Consider the following 15,323-nt stretch of genomic DNA (forward strand, 5'->3'; position numbering starts at 1 on the left):
TTCATAAATGTGTGGATATTAGATTTTACAACACAAGCAACGTAAAACATGTTCTTCCTTATATAGCCTATCCGTATGTATGCCATTTTTCATTTTTTCAGTTATGGAAAGTCTAAAATTTTGCCATTTATATTCGTAACTTAATTTCACCCATTCTAATACTCTCATTACATAATTAGCTTTTTATTATTCGAATTCTCTCATTACAAAATTAAAATTATAATGCTTACGCATGATTTGGATTCTCTCATTATATAATTATAGTAGTTTATTAGGAGTACATTATTCAGTTAGTGATACTCAAACTGATATTGCTTTCTTAAAATTATTTCATTTCCTTTTTCTTTCTCTTATCAAATAAATCGATATCTATTTTAACTCAAACACTGTCATCTCTGTCAGCAAACGCTAACGACATCGAAGAAAGGTAACAACCAGTGTCAATATCGCCGAAATTAAAAAATATGGGATGATTGTGAAGCTTTCAAACTTGATGATTTCGTGTTCCGTTTTGAAAATATAAGATTCAGAATTTGACTAAACTTAGTGATTTATTTGGTAATTTACTCTTATTTTGTGTAGTACAAAATACGCATCACTACAAAAAAAACTTATAATCGGGACACAATTACTTGCGTTGAATTTTGTTTCTCAAAAATAACACCAAATTTAGGACGCAAAAGAAAGCGTTCATATATTAAGGACAAATTAACTTAATCTTTTAATTTTTAAGACGCTTCCATTAGCGTCCTCTAATTTTAGTTGGGACACCAACAATAAGATATTTTTTAAAACATTAATAATATTTAGAAAGACAAATAACATCATTAATTATATTAAAAATACTATTCTTTTTAAAGTGTGTATAGCAGGGCATTAAGTTTATTCACTCTATCTAAAAAATATTTGAAATGTGCAAAAGTTCAAGTTTGACAAAATCAATTAAATGTAGATGGAGCATAGATACCAGCTAGATAATTGAAATGGGAGGGCAGGAATGGGGATGAAACGACAAAGGATATATATGCGACGACGACTGAATTGAATTAAATGTCAAATTAAATTATTTAATTTAGTGTAATACGACGTCATCTTGCAGCCTAAAGCGTGACTTTGTTTTGTATGACATCTGATAGCGCCGCGTAGGTAAGTCATCATTCATCTAGTTATGCAGCAACGAAATCTTATTACTTTCAAAATTAGGGCAAATCAATAGTTTGTTTGTAAAATTAGAAAAAATCAATATTTCAGTAGTTACAATAAGATTTTAAAACTAGTGTGCAAACTAGAATCCGACAAAATTTCAGAAATTTGTAGTTGTTCGGAACCATTAAACCATTTCAAGTAAGGAAAAATATCTTCAAATATGTTTTTCAATTCGTTTGAAATATAAGTAAAACTCAACTTTTTTTAAAAAAGAGAATCATATGATTCTCAATCTAAAATCCCATCTCATGTCATGATGAGTTGACTTATTATTAGATTAGATGTAAATTGTCTTAATAGATGAGCTCCACTTCAACTAAGTAAAACTCAAATTGAAGACCAACACGGGCGTCGATTTCCTTTTATGGTAAGTATGTTTTTATTTATTTTTGTTTCTAAATAATAATAATTCTACCAACATAGAGTTGGGAAGGGCCGCGTTGACAAGTTGGGGCCCACAATCATATGGCCCGGCCCGGCCCAAATACTCTTTATTAGTACAGGTGTACAAACTATAAAGGCCACCCAATATTAATGGGAAGCAAACGCAATAGTTTGAAAAAAAAAACAGACATTTAATTTGGCAATGCATACAAACAAATTAATAAATGGTGGGTGAGGATCACAATCTTATAAGTCGATATTCTGTCACATCAATAAATATTTGCTGACATTGTATGGTTTCATTTGAATTAAAGTAAGTTACCGAAAGTGGAGTTTATATGTGAAGTGGCCTTTTCACGCAGGCATGCAGGGAACCAATCCACACTCGATATACACTTAATTAATTAATTAATCATTGGGTGATTTTCTCCCGTTTTAGTTTAATTTAGTTCGTTTCACTGAAAATTTCGTCACTTAATTTTTTACTGCAATGAAGTAGGATATAATTATAAATTATAAGAAAATGAAATCAAATTCTTGGAATTAGAAACCCATCTTAATCATATCAGTTAATTTGTAGAAAATTTTAAGCAATGTCGTAGTATTAGAGCATCTCCAGTGGGCGGATGTCCCACTCGGACATCCACTAGGACATCTCAAAAACACCTCCTGCCACGTCACTAGGACTTCCATCCCACTGCCACGTCACTAGGACATCCCCTGCACAATCCGCCCTTCCCACTAGAGTTAAAAAAAAAAATAATTACCGGACGTCCGACCCACTCTACAATGGCGGACGTCCGCCCGCCCGTCGCCCGCACGTCCGAGGACACCCGACGTCCTCACGGGACGTCCGTATCCGACCTTTGACGCCACAATGGCGGACGTCCCGGTCGCCCGTCGCGGACGTCCGACCGGACGTCCGGAGATGCTCTTAGCTTGGATTTATGTTTTCAAACGTGTACTTTCTTTCTCTTTCAATCATATCAAGATAATTTGATTTAAATTTGTTGCAATTTTGTTGCATTAAATTGGATTGTGTACTTTGTGTGTGTTTTCATATGCACGTGCATGTATCTTCACAGAAAATATCATACTAACAGTACTCCTATTTACTAAATTTGAAATTAGAATATTTTCTTTCGTGGTGATTCAAATTTCCAACCATATAGCGTCTTACTTATTGAATTGTGCTTCATTATTAAAGTTAGATATTTTTAGAAGTAATTTATGTTAGGCAAAATTTATGTTGTAGTAGTATAAATTTTATATAGCAAACGAGAGAAACCATAAGCAAACAAAAAAGTCATGCAAGTTGCATTTCATAGTATATAGTACTCTGTACTCCCTCCGTCTCATGTTATTTGCACTGTTGCTTTTCGGTTCGTCAGAAACTCCTTACACTATTTATAGTTTAAGTTAGAATTAATGCATTTAATTAATATGTTAGTTTAAGTTAAGAGCTCATTTATTAAGTGATGTCTCATTACACTTAAATTCTAATTTAATTACACTAAAAAATCAATCCCAAATTTACGGCCTAAAATGAAAAGTGCGAGTAACATGGGACGGAGGGAGTATATGTCATAAAAAGAAAAGAATTGAAAAAATCCAAAACCAAAAAGGCCTAGAACAATAACTCAATAATTAATTTAGCTTGAACTATGAGACAACTTAGCACAATATTTCAAAAATATGTTCCTCAAAGACCAAAATCATGGAAGATGAATTTAATATCACCACCAAATCCCAATTAATAAATTGATCGACAAAAAACATACTAATAATTACAAGAAGGATCTAAACTATGTGGTGGATCCATACATAAGCATTGTTCAATCAATTCCTCAAAGATTGCTAGCTCCAGTTCAGCCGCCGTCTCCTCCACCTCCACCTCCACCTCCGCCTCCGTCCTGAACTCGACCTCCATCATCATATCTAAGGTGTCTCGCCACAAATGGCCCATAAATACCTTGCTTTTGTCGCCGCCTATTGCCCTCTTCATGCGACTCTCTTTCAGACTGGATGATGGACGTTGTTTTCTGCGCACTAACAACTGCTCGAATTCTATGTTGTGTTCTTCGTCAGAAGCTTCTAGTAACTTTTGCTCGAGGTCCACTTGGTCAAGTGCGACAAGTTTTTCGAAGCTTTCAAGTCTCTCTAGAAGTTGTTTTCTAACTCCTGCACAATAAAAGTCACAAAATTCAATTTAGTAACACCATGCATTTAAATTAATACTAACATATATTTATATTGAATTATTTTAGAATGAATATAAATGGTAATGATGAGTTCCAATTAATGATTTCAGGAAAATGAGAGTGATAGAAAGCAAATACTGCAAAGATAAGTCTTCCACCTAATATTGGGCAATGAATTAAAAACCTTATCTTTAAAAGGAGAAACTTGTTCACAATAATTGTGTTTTGTGTGTAAAATTTGTACTAACGTTCGATATTCGCATAGGCGGGCTCGAGATCATCGTACTCGTCTTCATCATCTCCAACTAGATTGCGATGCTCCTCGTCTTCGTACGGAGCATCTAACACACACACCGGACTACATTGCTCCTCCTCCTCCTCTCCCACAATGCCCTCCTGTCAAATTCGACGAATAAAAAATAATGGGAAAAAGTTTAGTTTAATCGACAACATATTCTAAAATGGTGGTTAGAATAAACACAATTAATGTTGCAATCCAAGAAAGAAATAGAATAATTAATCAAGATTTGTCCTTTTGGAATGGAATTATATGAGGAGACAAAAGTTAGAAGAAGAGAGAATTTTGGTGGAGGAATTGATCTATGTAGATATGCTGATGCAAATAAAAAAAACAAAAAGGATATGATTAATTAACCCCAAAATTATTGATTCTAGATTATTTTAACAAAAGCTTGAGGGTATAATCGACATTTAAACTCGACAACCTGAACACCAACTCATTGCACACGCCGACAGTAGAAGCAAAGTACAAACAACCCCTCAAAATGATTCTAAATGTTTAAATAATTATACTAACCTTTTTTAATAACTCATTAATCAACCTCAATAATAATTAATCACGAACTCAGACTTAAGATTTACTTAAGATCTATTGTTACGTACCAAACAAGAGAATTCGTTCAAAAAGAGTATACAAACCATATATTGAAAAGGTGAATGATGGAGTACGCACTAAACAAGCCCAACAGCAGTAAAGCCCATCAGCCTAAAGCCCAAGAAAGAGTATCAGTTCGGCATGACTAAAGAGTATCAGTCCGGCATGACTAAAGAGTTCGGCCCCAGCCTACAGCTCGGAAAAAGCCAACTAATCAAATTCTGCTCTCAGGTCGGCATCAAGCTCTACTCTCAGATCGGCAAAAGCTGCTCGGCAATAATTCAGCAGTTCGGTCTCAGTATTCGACCGAACTGGGAGATAGTGGACTCATGCAGAACCTCCACGACCTCCACTACACCCACGATCTATTTAGTGGTGTCAAGCAGTCATTAACTCATGCAGGATAGTGGACCCATGCAAGATCGCCACGATCTCCACGACATCCACTACCTAGTAAATAGCTGCATGCCACGATCTTGGTCCTTTGTATAAATAGAACCTAGATCAGATAGATAGGGTTAGACTCTCTCGCTCTCTAGAGATAAAATATAAAATAGCAAGTCTGTATTGTAAGCTGTAGAAAACAGATCAAGCAATACAACTCTGCCCCTCTTTTCTTCCCGTGGACGTAGATTTACCTCAGTAAATCGAACCACGTAAATTCATTGTGTCGTGATCTTTATTCTCTACCAGCATTCCATCACCATCAAAAATTCGCGGATTCATCACTGGCGCCGTCTTGTGGGAAACAGAGAACCAAATTGTGATAAAGCGAATTTTTGACCCTTTTTCCACCCCAAAAAAAAAAAATGCATACCAGATCACATACTACCCCGTAATACCGTTCGTGATAACCGTGAGGAAGCTAGTCCAGCTCGCAGGTCTGAAAAACGGCCTCGGGAGACATCTACCTCCGGTTCTCACGAAGAAGGAACAAGCCACTCCAGGAGTCATCGCACCGAGTCTTCCCAGCAGCCCGATTTAAATGAAGCTGTCAAGCTGTTCTTGGCCGAGAAGCAGGAGGAGTTCTTAACCTTCCTGCAGAAGAGCCAACAGCCGGAGAAGACACGGCGGATTCTCCCTCCTCATCCAGACATGAAAGTCACTACCCGCAGTAGTGACGTGTCTTCCAGGAGAAAGAATCCTCAACCCCGACATGTTCCTGTTCCTCCTCGGTACCGGAACCACAGGAGAACTCCATCTCCTCCGTACCGAAGAAATATCGGGTTCGCCATGTACGGAGCATTAAAGACTCCGTTCTCGGACGATATCACCCGGACTCCTTTGCCGCGGAACTACCGGACACCGTCAATGACTTATGACGGGCTAGTGGATCCTCATGACTTCTTGGGACGCTATCAGTATAATATGGCGAACCAGGGTCTCAATGAGGTCCATATGTGCAAGCTGTTCCCCGAGCTGCTTATCGGGAACGCGAGAAGGTGGTTCGACAGCCTTCCTCAAGGCAGCATTAGATCCTACCGAGATCTAATGGATGCTTTCCACAGGAGGTTCTTTCAGAAAGCGGAAGCCCGGATCACTTCGGCTCAGCTGCTTTCTATACGTCAAGGTCGCGACGAAAAGATCAGCGACTTCATGACGAGATTCCACAAGGAATGCTTACAAGTAGATGATCTCAACGATCTACTTGTCATTTCGGCATTCCAAAATGGAATCCTGCCCGGAGCTCTCTACAGAAAGCTCGTGGAGTGCGGTCCGCAAACAGCTCAAGAAATGTGGGACATTGCGGACCAGTTTTCCCGTGCGGATGAGGCAGACCGTCGAAAACGGTCTTTAGACAGCTCATCCCGAGAAGAGAAAGAAGCCCGATCAAAGCGGCCAGGTGCTTCCTCGCCGAACTCCTTTTGAAAGAATTCAAAGGGCAACCGGTACAAGGCAGATTGGGGCCATCGTCTCAATCCTGAGAAGCCGCCCGCTCAGTTCGTACCATTAAACAAGTCAAGAGCGGAAATTTTCGAACTACATTCCGATATGTTCGAAAAACCAAAGCGGATGACGAAATCAGCCGCGCGGCGACCTCAGGATCAATATTGCTCCTTCCATCAAGCCCACGGTCACGATACCGAGGAGTGCCGAGATTTGGCTGCAGGTATTGATGTTCTTGTGAAAACAGGAACGTTAAAAAAATACCAAAGCAAGCAGCCGAAAAAGAACAAAAGGCAGAGAGGTGCGAACTGCAATCCTCAGGATCCGAAAAGGCATGAGGATCCCGAAGACGACGACGAGCCGCAATATGATGGAGTAATCCAGACTATTGATGCTCTCCCTGCCGGGAAGACTAAGTCGTCCCTAAAAGCAGAACGCAGAGGTTCCAATCAAGAGGAGCCAACACATAAAAGGCTGAAGAAAGACGAAGTGATTACATTTTCAGATGCCGATCCCGTCCCAGCCATCTCTCCTCACCAAGACGCTATTGTCATTCAAGCCGGAGTGGCAAACAAACTGATCCACAGAGTATTTGTGGATACAGGAGCGTCAGTCAGCATTCTTTTTAAAGAATGTTTCGATAAAATGGAAGTGGATCCAGCTCGGCTCAGTCCGGCTCCACTTCCTCTGAAAAGTTTCGCCCAGGAGGACACCCGCCCTGAAGGTATTATCAGCCTTCCGATCACGGTGGGAAAAGCGCCTACAAGCTCCAATACGATGATCGAGTTCTTTGTGGTGAAAGCTCGGTCCCCCGTACAACATCATCCTGGGGAGAGACTGGCTCAACACAGTTCGGGCCGTTTGCTCTACTTATCACCTCACCATCAAGATCCCCACTAAAGGTGGGATAGCGGTCATCCGAGGTGATCAAAAGAGAGCAAAAGAATGTCTGCAGATTGCGCTTAAAAGTGCCGAGGCAATCAGTTTCGGCACCATCAAGCATAGCAATCACAGCAACCGGAGTCAGAGGCAAGCGAGATGATCAAAGTCACTTCAGAGCCGAACTCAATGACCGTTCAGTTATACGAAGATGATCCATCCAGAACGGTCAAGATCGGCTTTCGCAGGAACGCCTCTACTCCGGGAAAAGACCATTCAGCTCCTCAAGGAGTACAAAGATGTCTTTGCATGGTCTCCGTTGGACATGACCGGAGTGCCCCCCGAGGTAATCACTCATCGGTTAAATATTGATCCTTCAATCCGGCCAGTAAAACAGAAGCAAAGACTCTTTGCGGCAGAAAGAAGCCAAGTCATCCATGATGAAGTCCGCCAATTACTAAAAGCGGATGTACTATTCGAGGTGAAATATCCTTCTTGGGTGGCCAATCCTGTGATGATCAAGAAAAAAGAAGGAGGATGGCGGATGTGCATAGATTTTACCGATCTAAACAAGCACTGTCCTAAAGATTGCTATCCCCTTCCGAATATAGATAAAAAAGTAGAAGCTTTGATCGGCTTCGAAATTTTCTGTTTTCTTGATTTATACAAAGGATATCACCAAGTGTTGATGGATGAGAGTGACGCTCCGAAAACAGCTTTCATTACCGATTTCGGCATTTTCGCTTATAAAAAGATGCCATTCGGTTTAAAGAATGCCGGAGCCACTTATCAAAGGATGGTAGACAAGCTTTTTCGGCACCTAATCGGAAAACAGGTTGAAGTGTATGTCGACGACATAGTTGTCAAAAGCAAAAGCACTTCGGAGTACGAAGACAACCTCAAATCCACTCTCGACGTGCTCCGAAAAGCTAACCTCAAACTCAACCCCCAAAAATGTACCTTTTTGGTAGATTCGGGAAAATTTCTGGGTTGTTGGGTTTCAAAGGACGGACTCAAGGCAAATCCCTCAAAAGTTCAAGTTATTCAGAACATGGCGATGCCGAAGTCCATACACGATGTGCAAAGACTAACTGGATGTCTAGCCGCATTGAATAGATTCCTTTCCCAAGCAGCCGAAAAGCAACTGCCGTTCTTCAAAGTGTTAAAAAAGGCACCAAAGTTTGAGTGGGGAGCCGAGCAGAAAAAGGCCTTTGACGAGCTCAAAAGTTATCTAGCCGAGCTTCCTATTCTCTCTGCTCCAACCGAAGCCGAAGTAATATTCTTATACTTAGCGGCATCGGATCAAACCATCAGCGCGGTGCTTGTACGAGAAGAAGGCCTAAAGCAGCTTCCCATCTACTTTACAAGCCGAGCATTAAGAGGTCCAGAAACAAGGTATCAACCTCTGGAAAAAATTGCTCTGGCGTTAGTAAATGCAGCAAGGAGACTGCGGCCATACTTTTATGCTCACAAGGTATGCGTCTTAACCGATCTGCCTCTTCGGCAAGTTTTGACCAAGCCAGAAGCATCAGGCAGAATCGCCAAATGGGCCATAGAGCTGGGAGAACACTCAATCAAGTACCTACCTCGGAAAGCCATCAAGGGACAAGCCTTGGCAGATTTTCTTGCAGAGGCCAAGGTCGATCAAGCAATCCCTGTCATTGCCGAACAGAAAAATTCTGCCAATGCCGAACTAGCACAGCCCTTGGAATCCGAAGAAGAGCCGCCGGACTGCTGGAGCGGATTCGTAGATGGAGCTTCAAACAAGATGGGAAGTGGAGCTGGTATTTTACTTGTCGCTCCCGACGGACACGAGGTAACCTACTCACTTCGGTTCCTATTCCCCACTACTAATAATGAAGCCGAGTACGAAGCCCTCCTGGCCGGACTCCAGTTAGCGCAAAGTCTGCTCGTCAAATCTCTCAAAGTCCATTGTGATTCACAAGTCATAGTAAATCACATGTTGGGTACAAGTGAAGCTCGTGACGAGAGAATGAAGAAGTATTTGGACAAAGCGCAAAGCATCAGCCGAAGTTTCTCCTATTTTCGGATAATCCGCATTCCCAGAGCGGAAAATAGCCGAGCAGATACCTTAAGTAAGTTGGCCTCAGATCCGAGCTCAAAGGCGGAAGAATTAATGCATCGAAGCATTGATGAAGCCGAGGTACATTCAGTATCCAGCTCGCCGAACTGGATGACGCCGATCTTGCAGTATCTGGATCAAGGACAATTGCCCGAGGATAAGAGAGAAGCTCGGAAGATCACGTGCCGAGCACTTCGGTACGAACTTCATGAAGGAGTCCTCTTTAGAAAGTCTTACCTCCAGCCGTTATTGCGGTGCGTAGGACCAGAAGAGACGGACTACATCCTCAGAGAAGTTCATGAAGGATCGTGCGGCAGCCACATCGGAGCCAGAGCTTTAGCTAAAAAAGTTCTGAGATGGGGATATTATTGGCCAACCATGGTACAAGAGGCAGTGCAGCTCGTCAAGAAGTGTACGAAGTGCCAAATTCATGCAAATGTCCCAAGGATGCCGCAGACCGATCTATACACTATGCAAAGCCCTTGGCCTTTCATGCAATGGGGCATAGACATAGTGGGACCACTTCCTCAAGCTCCTCGGCAAATGAAATTCCTTATCGTTGCCGTGGACTACTTCACGAAGTGGGTGGAGGCTGAACCATTAGCTACGATAACGAGCTCAAAGGCATTGGACTTCGTCTGGAAGAACATAGTGTGCCGATTTGGCATACCCCACATCCTCATCTCGGATAACGGGACTCAGTTCACCGACAAGACGTTCAAGAATTGGTGCCAAGGGCTGAATATTCAACAGCGGTTCACTTCGGTCTCTCATCCACAAGCAAACGGACAAACGGAGGTAACAAATCGTATCCTGGTGAAAGGGTTAAAAGCTCGGTTAGAACAAGCCAAAGGACAATGGGTAGAAAATCTCCCTCAAGTCCTATGGTCCTACCGAACTACACCCACAACCTCCAACGGTGAAACTCCGTACAGTCTTGTGTACGGCACTGAAGCCGTGATTCCGGTGGAGATCGGCATACCCAGTCCCCGAACTCTAAATTTCTCAGCAGAAATGAATGACGACGGACTGAAAGCCGAGCTAGATCTTGCCGAAGAAAGAAGAGAATTGGCATGCATAAAAGCAGCCAAGTACAAGGAGCAAGTAGCCCGGTATTACAACCAAAGGGTGAAGAAGCTGCAATTTCAAGTGGGAGATCTCGTCTTGAGAAACAACGAAGTAAGCCGAGCAGAAAAGCTGGGCAAGCTCGAACCCACATGGGAAGGTCCGTATCGGGTGTCAGAAGTCCTCGGCAAAGGGTCTTACAAATTGGCTCACATGTCAGGAGAACAGGTACCCCGAACATGGCACATTTCCAACCTCAAGAAGTTCCATTTGTAAGAGACAGTCCGGTCAGTCAGTCTTGAGTCCTGTTCGGTCAATGTGCTTTATTTGGTTTGCTTGGTCTTTGCTTGTCTCTGTGCGTTTTGTCTATGTGTGTTTTGTCTGTCTCTGTGCGTGTCGTCTCTTACAAATGTTACTGAGGTATCTTGTTCTTCGAAGGCTGATCCCCTTCTTAGAACATATACAAGCCAACGATTGTGAGTCAAAGCTTCTAAAGAGGATACAAGACCACAATTCAGCTTAAACAAGCAGTTCGTCTAAAACGAGCTGCAATAAGCCAACGATTGTGAGTCAAAGCTTCTAAAAAGGATACAAGACCACAATTCCGCTTAAGAAACAAGCACTTCGTCTGAAACGAACTGCAATAAGCCAACGATTGTGAAGTCCAAGCTTCTAAAGAGGATACAAGACCACAATTCAGCTTAAGAATCAAGCACTTCGTCTGAAACGAACTGCAACAAAAGTCCGATTCACGCGATAAAACTTGCCTGAATTAGGACAAGGGAAAGTCCGATCCACGCGATAAAACTCGCCGAATTAGGACAAGGGAAAGTCCGATCCCCAAATTAGGACAACGGAAAGTCCGATCCGAGCGATAAAACTCGCCAAATTAGGACACAAACCAAGTCCGGTCAAAGAGGAGTTCACTTCATCAGACCGAGGACAAACATCAACTTACCCCGTACCTTTATCCAGAATGCCGAAGTGATTCACTTCGCTTTCCGGGGGGGGTAGTGATGGAGTACGTACTAAACAAGCCCAACAGCAGTAAAGCCCATCAGCCTAAAGCCCAAGAAAGAGTATCAGTCCGGCATGACTAAAGAGTTCAGTTCGGCACAACCAAAGAGTTCGGCCCCAGCCTACAGCTCGGTAAAAGCCAACCAATCAAGCTCTACTCTCAGATCGGCAAAAGCTGCTCGGCAATAATTCAGCAGTTCGGTCTCAGTATTCGACCGAACTAGGAGATAGTAGACTCATGCAGGATTTCCACCTCCACTACACCCACGATCTATTTAGTGGTGTCAAGCAGTCATTAACTCATGCAGGATAGTGGACCCATGCAAGATCGCCACGATCTCCACGACATCCACTACCTAGTAAATGGTGCTGCATGCCACGATCTTGGTCCTTTGTATAAATAGAACCTAGATCAGATAGATAGGGTTAGACTCTCTCGCTCTCTAGAGATCAAATATAAAATAGCAAGTCTGTATTGTAAGCTGTAGAAAACAGATCAAGCAATACAACTCTGCCCTCTTTTCTTCCCGTGGACGTAGATTTACCTCAGTAAATCGAACCACGTAAATTCATTGTGTCGTGATCTTTATTCTCTACCAGCATTCATCACCATCAAAAATTCGCGGATTCATCATACACATTGATTATGTAAATCTACTTATGAATATAATAAACCTAATGATTTGAAACATACCTAAATACACTAAGACTGGAAATCTAAAAAGTCAAAATGAAGTCTTCCAAACTAAATCACATATTCCCTAACAATTATCGGTATGTGAAGGATCGCTACAGAAAGTATTATCATGCTTAATACAAATTGAGGATACAAAACAGGTAATCCCTATTTGACATTACATTAAACTAGCCTTATTGTAATGAAACTAATTAGTTCCCACTAAAATCAATCCTTTCTAAAGTTAAAGTCAAGTTCTCGACAATAAAACCCTACCACTCTTGAGTAGAGTTGATTTTCATAGTTGATTTATGAAATCTGGGTAGTTGAGCCCAAAATTGTAAATGTGATCAAGAGATGCTACATTCTTTCCAATTGCAAATACAATTTAGATACACAAAGAAATTACACATGCAAAGTGAAATTATTACTTTCTAAGCAAACATCTCGCGTACGAGCTACGATAGACCTGTAATCGGCAACTCAGAGGTGAAAGTTCAATCTATCAAATTAAAGATTGCATGCAACTTCTTGGATAAGCTGAAAATCCATAGCAAAAATTACGGTCCAGTTCGAATGAATGCAATAATCTGCGCTACTTAATTCGTCGGAACAATTTGATACGTGATATATGAAATGAATAAGCGCGGGAGATGGCAACCTAAATAACGGGGTGCTTGGATACATGCAACACGAGGGAAGAGAGGAGCAAATCAGCCATGTGCGCGGAGCGTGAGGAGAATATAGTTAGTTAGATTGTTGTGATGTTGTTACTTTCATACTTGCAGCGTGTATATAAGCTGCCTTCCCATTTTGTAAGTTTCATTATTGAATTAATGCAAAATAACTCTTCCCCTTCTTCCTCTCATAGTGCATTGCGTATTGGTACTCTCTCGGTAGCCGTTCCGATCACCGGTGGCCCTGACTTCGTACCAAGTGGTATCAGTCCACGAGGTCCAGTTTCCGCGATGGTGGAGACACGCGCCAGCGACGACCGTCGTTTGGAGGAGATGCTGGCTACTGCTATGGCCGAGCTGACGGCCAAATTGTCTGACGCCGATCGGCGTCGTGAGGATCTCGATCGGCATCGCGATCTCCACTTCAAGGAGCTCCGCGATGAATTTCTAGCACTTCAAACTCAACAGAATGAATTGATGACCCGATTTCTAGCTGCGGGCGGTGTTGCTGGTGGAGGAGGTGGTGTTGCCGGCGCAGGTTTCGGCGGTGGTATTGGTGGCATGGCTGGAGGAGGTCAGCACCGTGCACCTTACTTCTCTACACGTCAGTCTAAGGTTGGATTTCCGATCTTCTCGGGTGAGGATTTGGCTGGGTGGATTTTTGTCACGACCGCACTTCCTAGGGATAGAAAGCACGGGAAATCGTGACTCGTGGGGGATTTAAGAAGCGGGGAAGAAGGGGGAAAACATACAATTCAAGGCAATACGACTTAACAAACAAGGATGAAGTTTCATTTAAACCGGTCAACGTTTCAACAAAAACCCAAGTCTCAAAGTAAACGATAGCAGAGTTCGGCAATAACGAAAATAACAGAGTTTCTTAGACATTTGATAGCGGAAGCAATTTGAGAGTATAGTTACTACTACGTATGAAGACATAATAATAACCGGACCAGTTCTTGAAATCATCACTCAACATTCTCCGCCTCCCGACCTCGCTCAACCTGCACATAGGGAAAACATATGCAGGGGCTGAGTACTTGGTGCACCCAGTGAACTCACGCCCGAAAAATATTCATCGTTAAGATATGTCAAGCCATCATCGCGTGAATCCCGGGTTTTACTTTAAGAAGAACCGGGAAGCACAAAAATATTCAATTCCATAAAAAGTGTCTGCGCGGACTAACATCATCCCCCATCATATACCATATCTGAACCATCATGTGAAACGAGACTGTGGCCACAATCTCGATCACTGGACCGGCCGACCTAGGGGACGGCTCACGATCCCCATCAGTGCACTAGTCTAAGTAGGGCGTAGCCCTAGTTAGACCCGAATTCGTTAACCATCAAAGTCTAGTAGAGTATTATTCTAGTAGACAATCAGACAGGCAGTTTCAAAGCATAAACACGGCATGACATACTTTATAGAAACATCCTTATAACACCATAAACATATCAATTCAAGAATAAACATTTAAGAATAAAGCCCACCTCAAAAGCTTAAGATTTCCGTAAAAATTCCTCGTTCCGACTTTTAGCGTGCGTGCGAACCACCTTTTCGGAAAACACATAAAATCATATCAATTCCCGATAACAACTATAATTAGAATGCATGCACTCTAATTAAATTCTTTTAAAATTCTTTTTCTCGATTTCCGCGTACTTTCGGTTATTCGGCGGCCGCCAAGGCGTCGCGTGCGACGCCGGTCGGCCGCTTACGCTCGTTCTATCCTTCGTTGGCTCCTCGCATTTTCCATAACGTCGAAAATAATTTCTAAAAATTGTTTAAGCGCTTACTTAGATTTTCCGTAATTATTTACCCTTAAAAAGAATGATCTCGAACCTCGGTAAAATATTCACTCGATAAAAAGAACTTACGGAAAATTAATTAAATAATTTCTCCCGATTAAATTTTAATTAACGGCCCAAGCGAATTAATTTCTTAGCCACTTTATTCCTCAAGATAATTAATTAGGAAGCCCATCGCTTAAAAGAAGAGTCCACGATAAAAAAAAGTCTTCCAATTTAATTATAAGGCCCTACTAAAAGATTTAAATCAAGGCCCAAATTAAAAAAAAAACACATGGCCCAAAAAGCATGGCCCAACTTTCATCATCTTCTCCAACACACTCTCTCTCTCTCTTCTTTCTCTCTCACCGTCGCCCTCTCTTTCTCTCGGCAAACACACACAGCCGACCACCACCACTGTCGTCGCCGTCGTTCTCCCTCCGGCTCGCCACCGTCGCGGCTGGAGCCGCCTGCCGCCACAGCTGGAGCAGCCGAGGAAGCCGCTGCCTTCGCTGCTCGCCGGCGGAAGCTGCTGCCGCGGAGGACACTCCACGTCGCCGCT

The 15,323-nt window shown here is 42.2% G+C and overlaps 1 long non-coding RNA gene across 1 annotated transcript; it reads right to left on the reverse strand.

Annotated features, from left to right (window-relative positions):
- Positions 1–3,295: 3,295 nt before the first annotated feature.
- LOC121804588 lies at positions 3,296–4,299 on the reverse strand. The gene is made up of 2 exons (XR_006051178.1): positions 4,040–4,299; positions 3,296–3,771 (listed from the first exon to the last, which is right to left on the reverse strand). It is a non-coding gene; the product is annotated as an uncharacterized LOC121804588 (long non-coding RNA).
- Positions 4,300–15,323: the final 11,024 nt, after the last annotated feature.

This window comes from Salvia splendens, chromosome 1 (genome assembly GCF_004379255.2).
Source record: "Salvia splendens isolate huo1 chromosome 1, SspV2, whole genome shotgun sequence".
Lineage (NCBI taxonomy): Eukaryota > Viridiplantae > Streptophyta > Magnoliopsida > Lamiales > Lamiaceae > Salvia > Salvia splendens.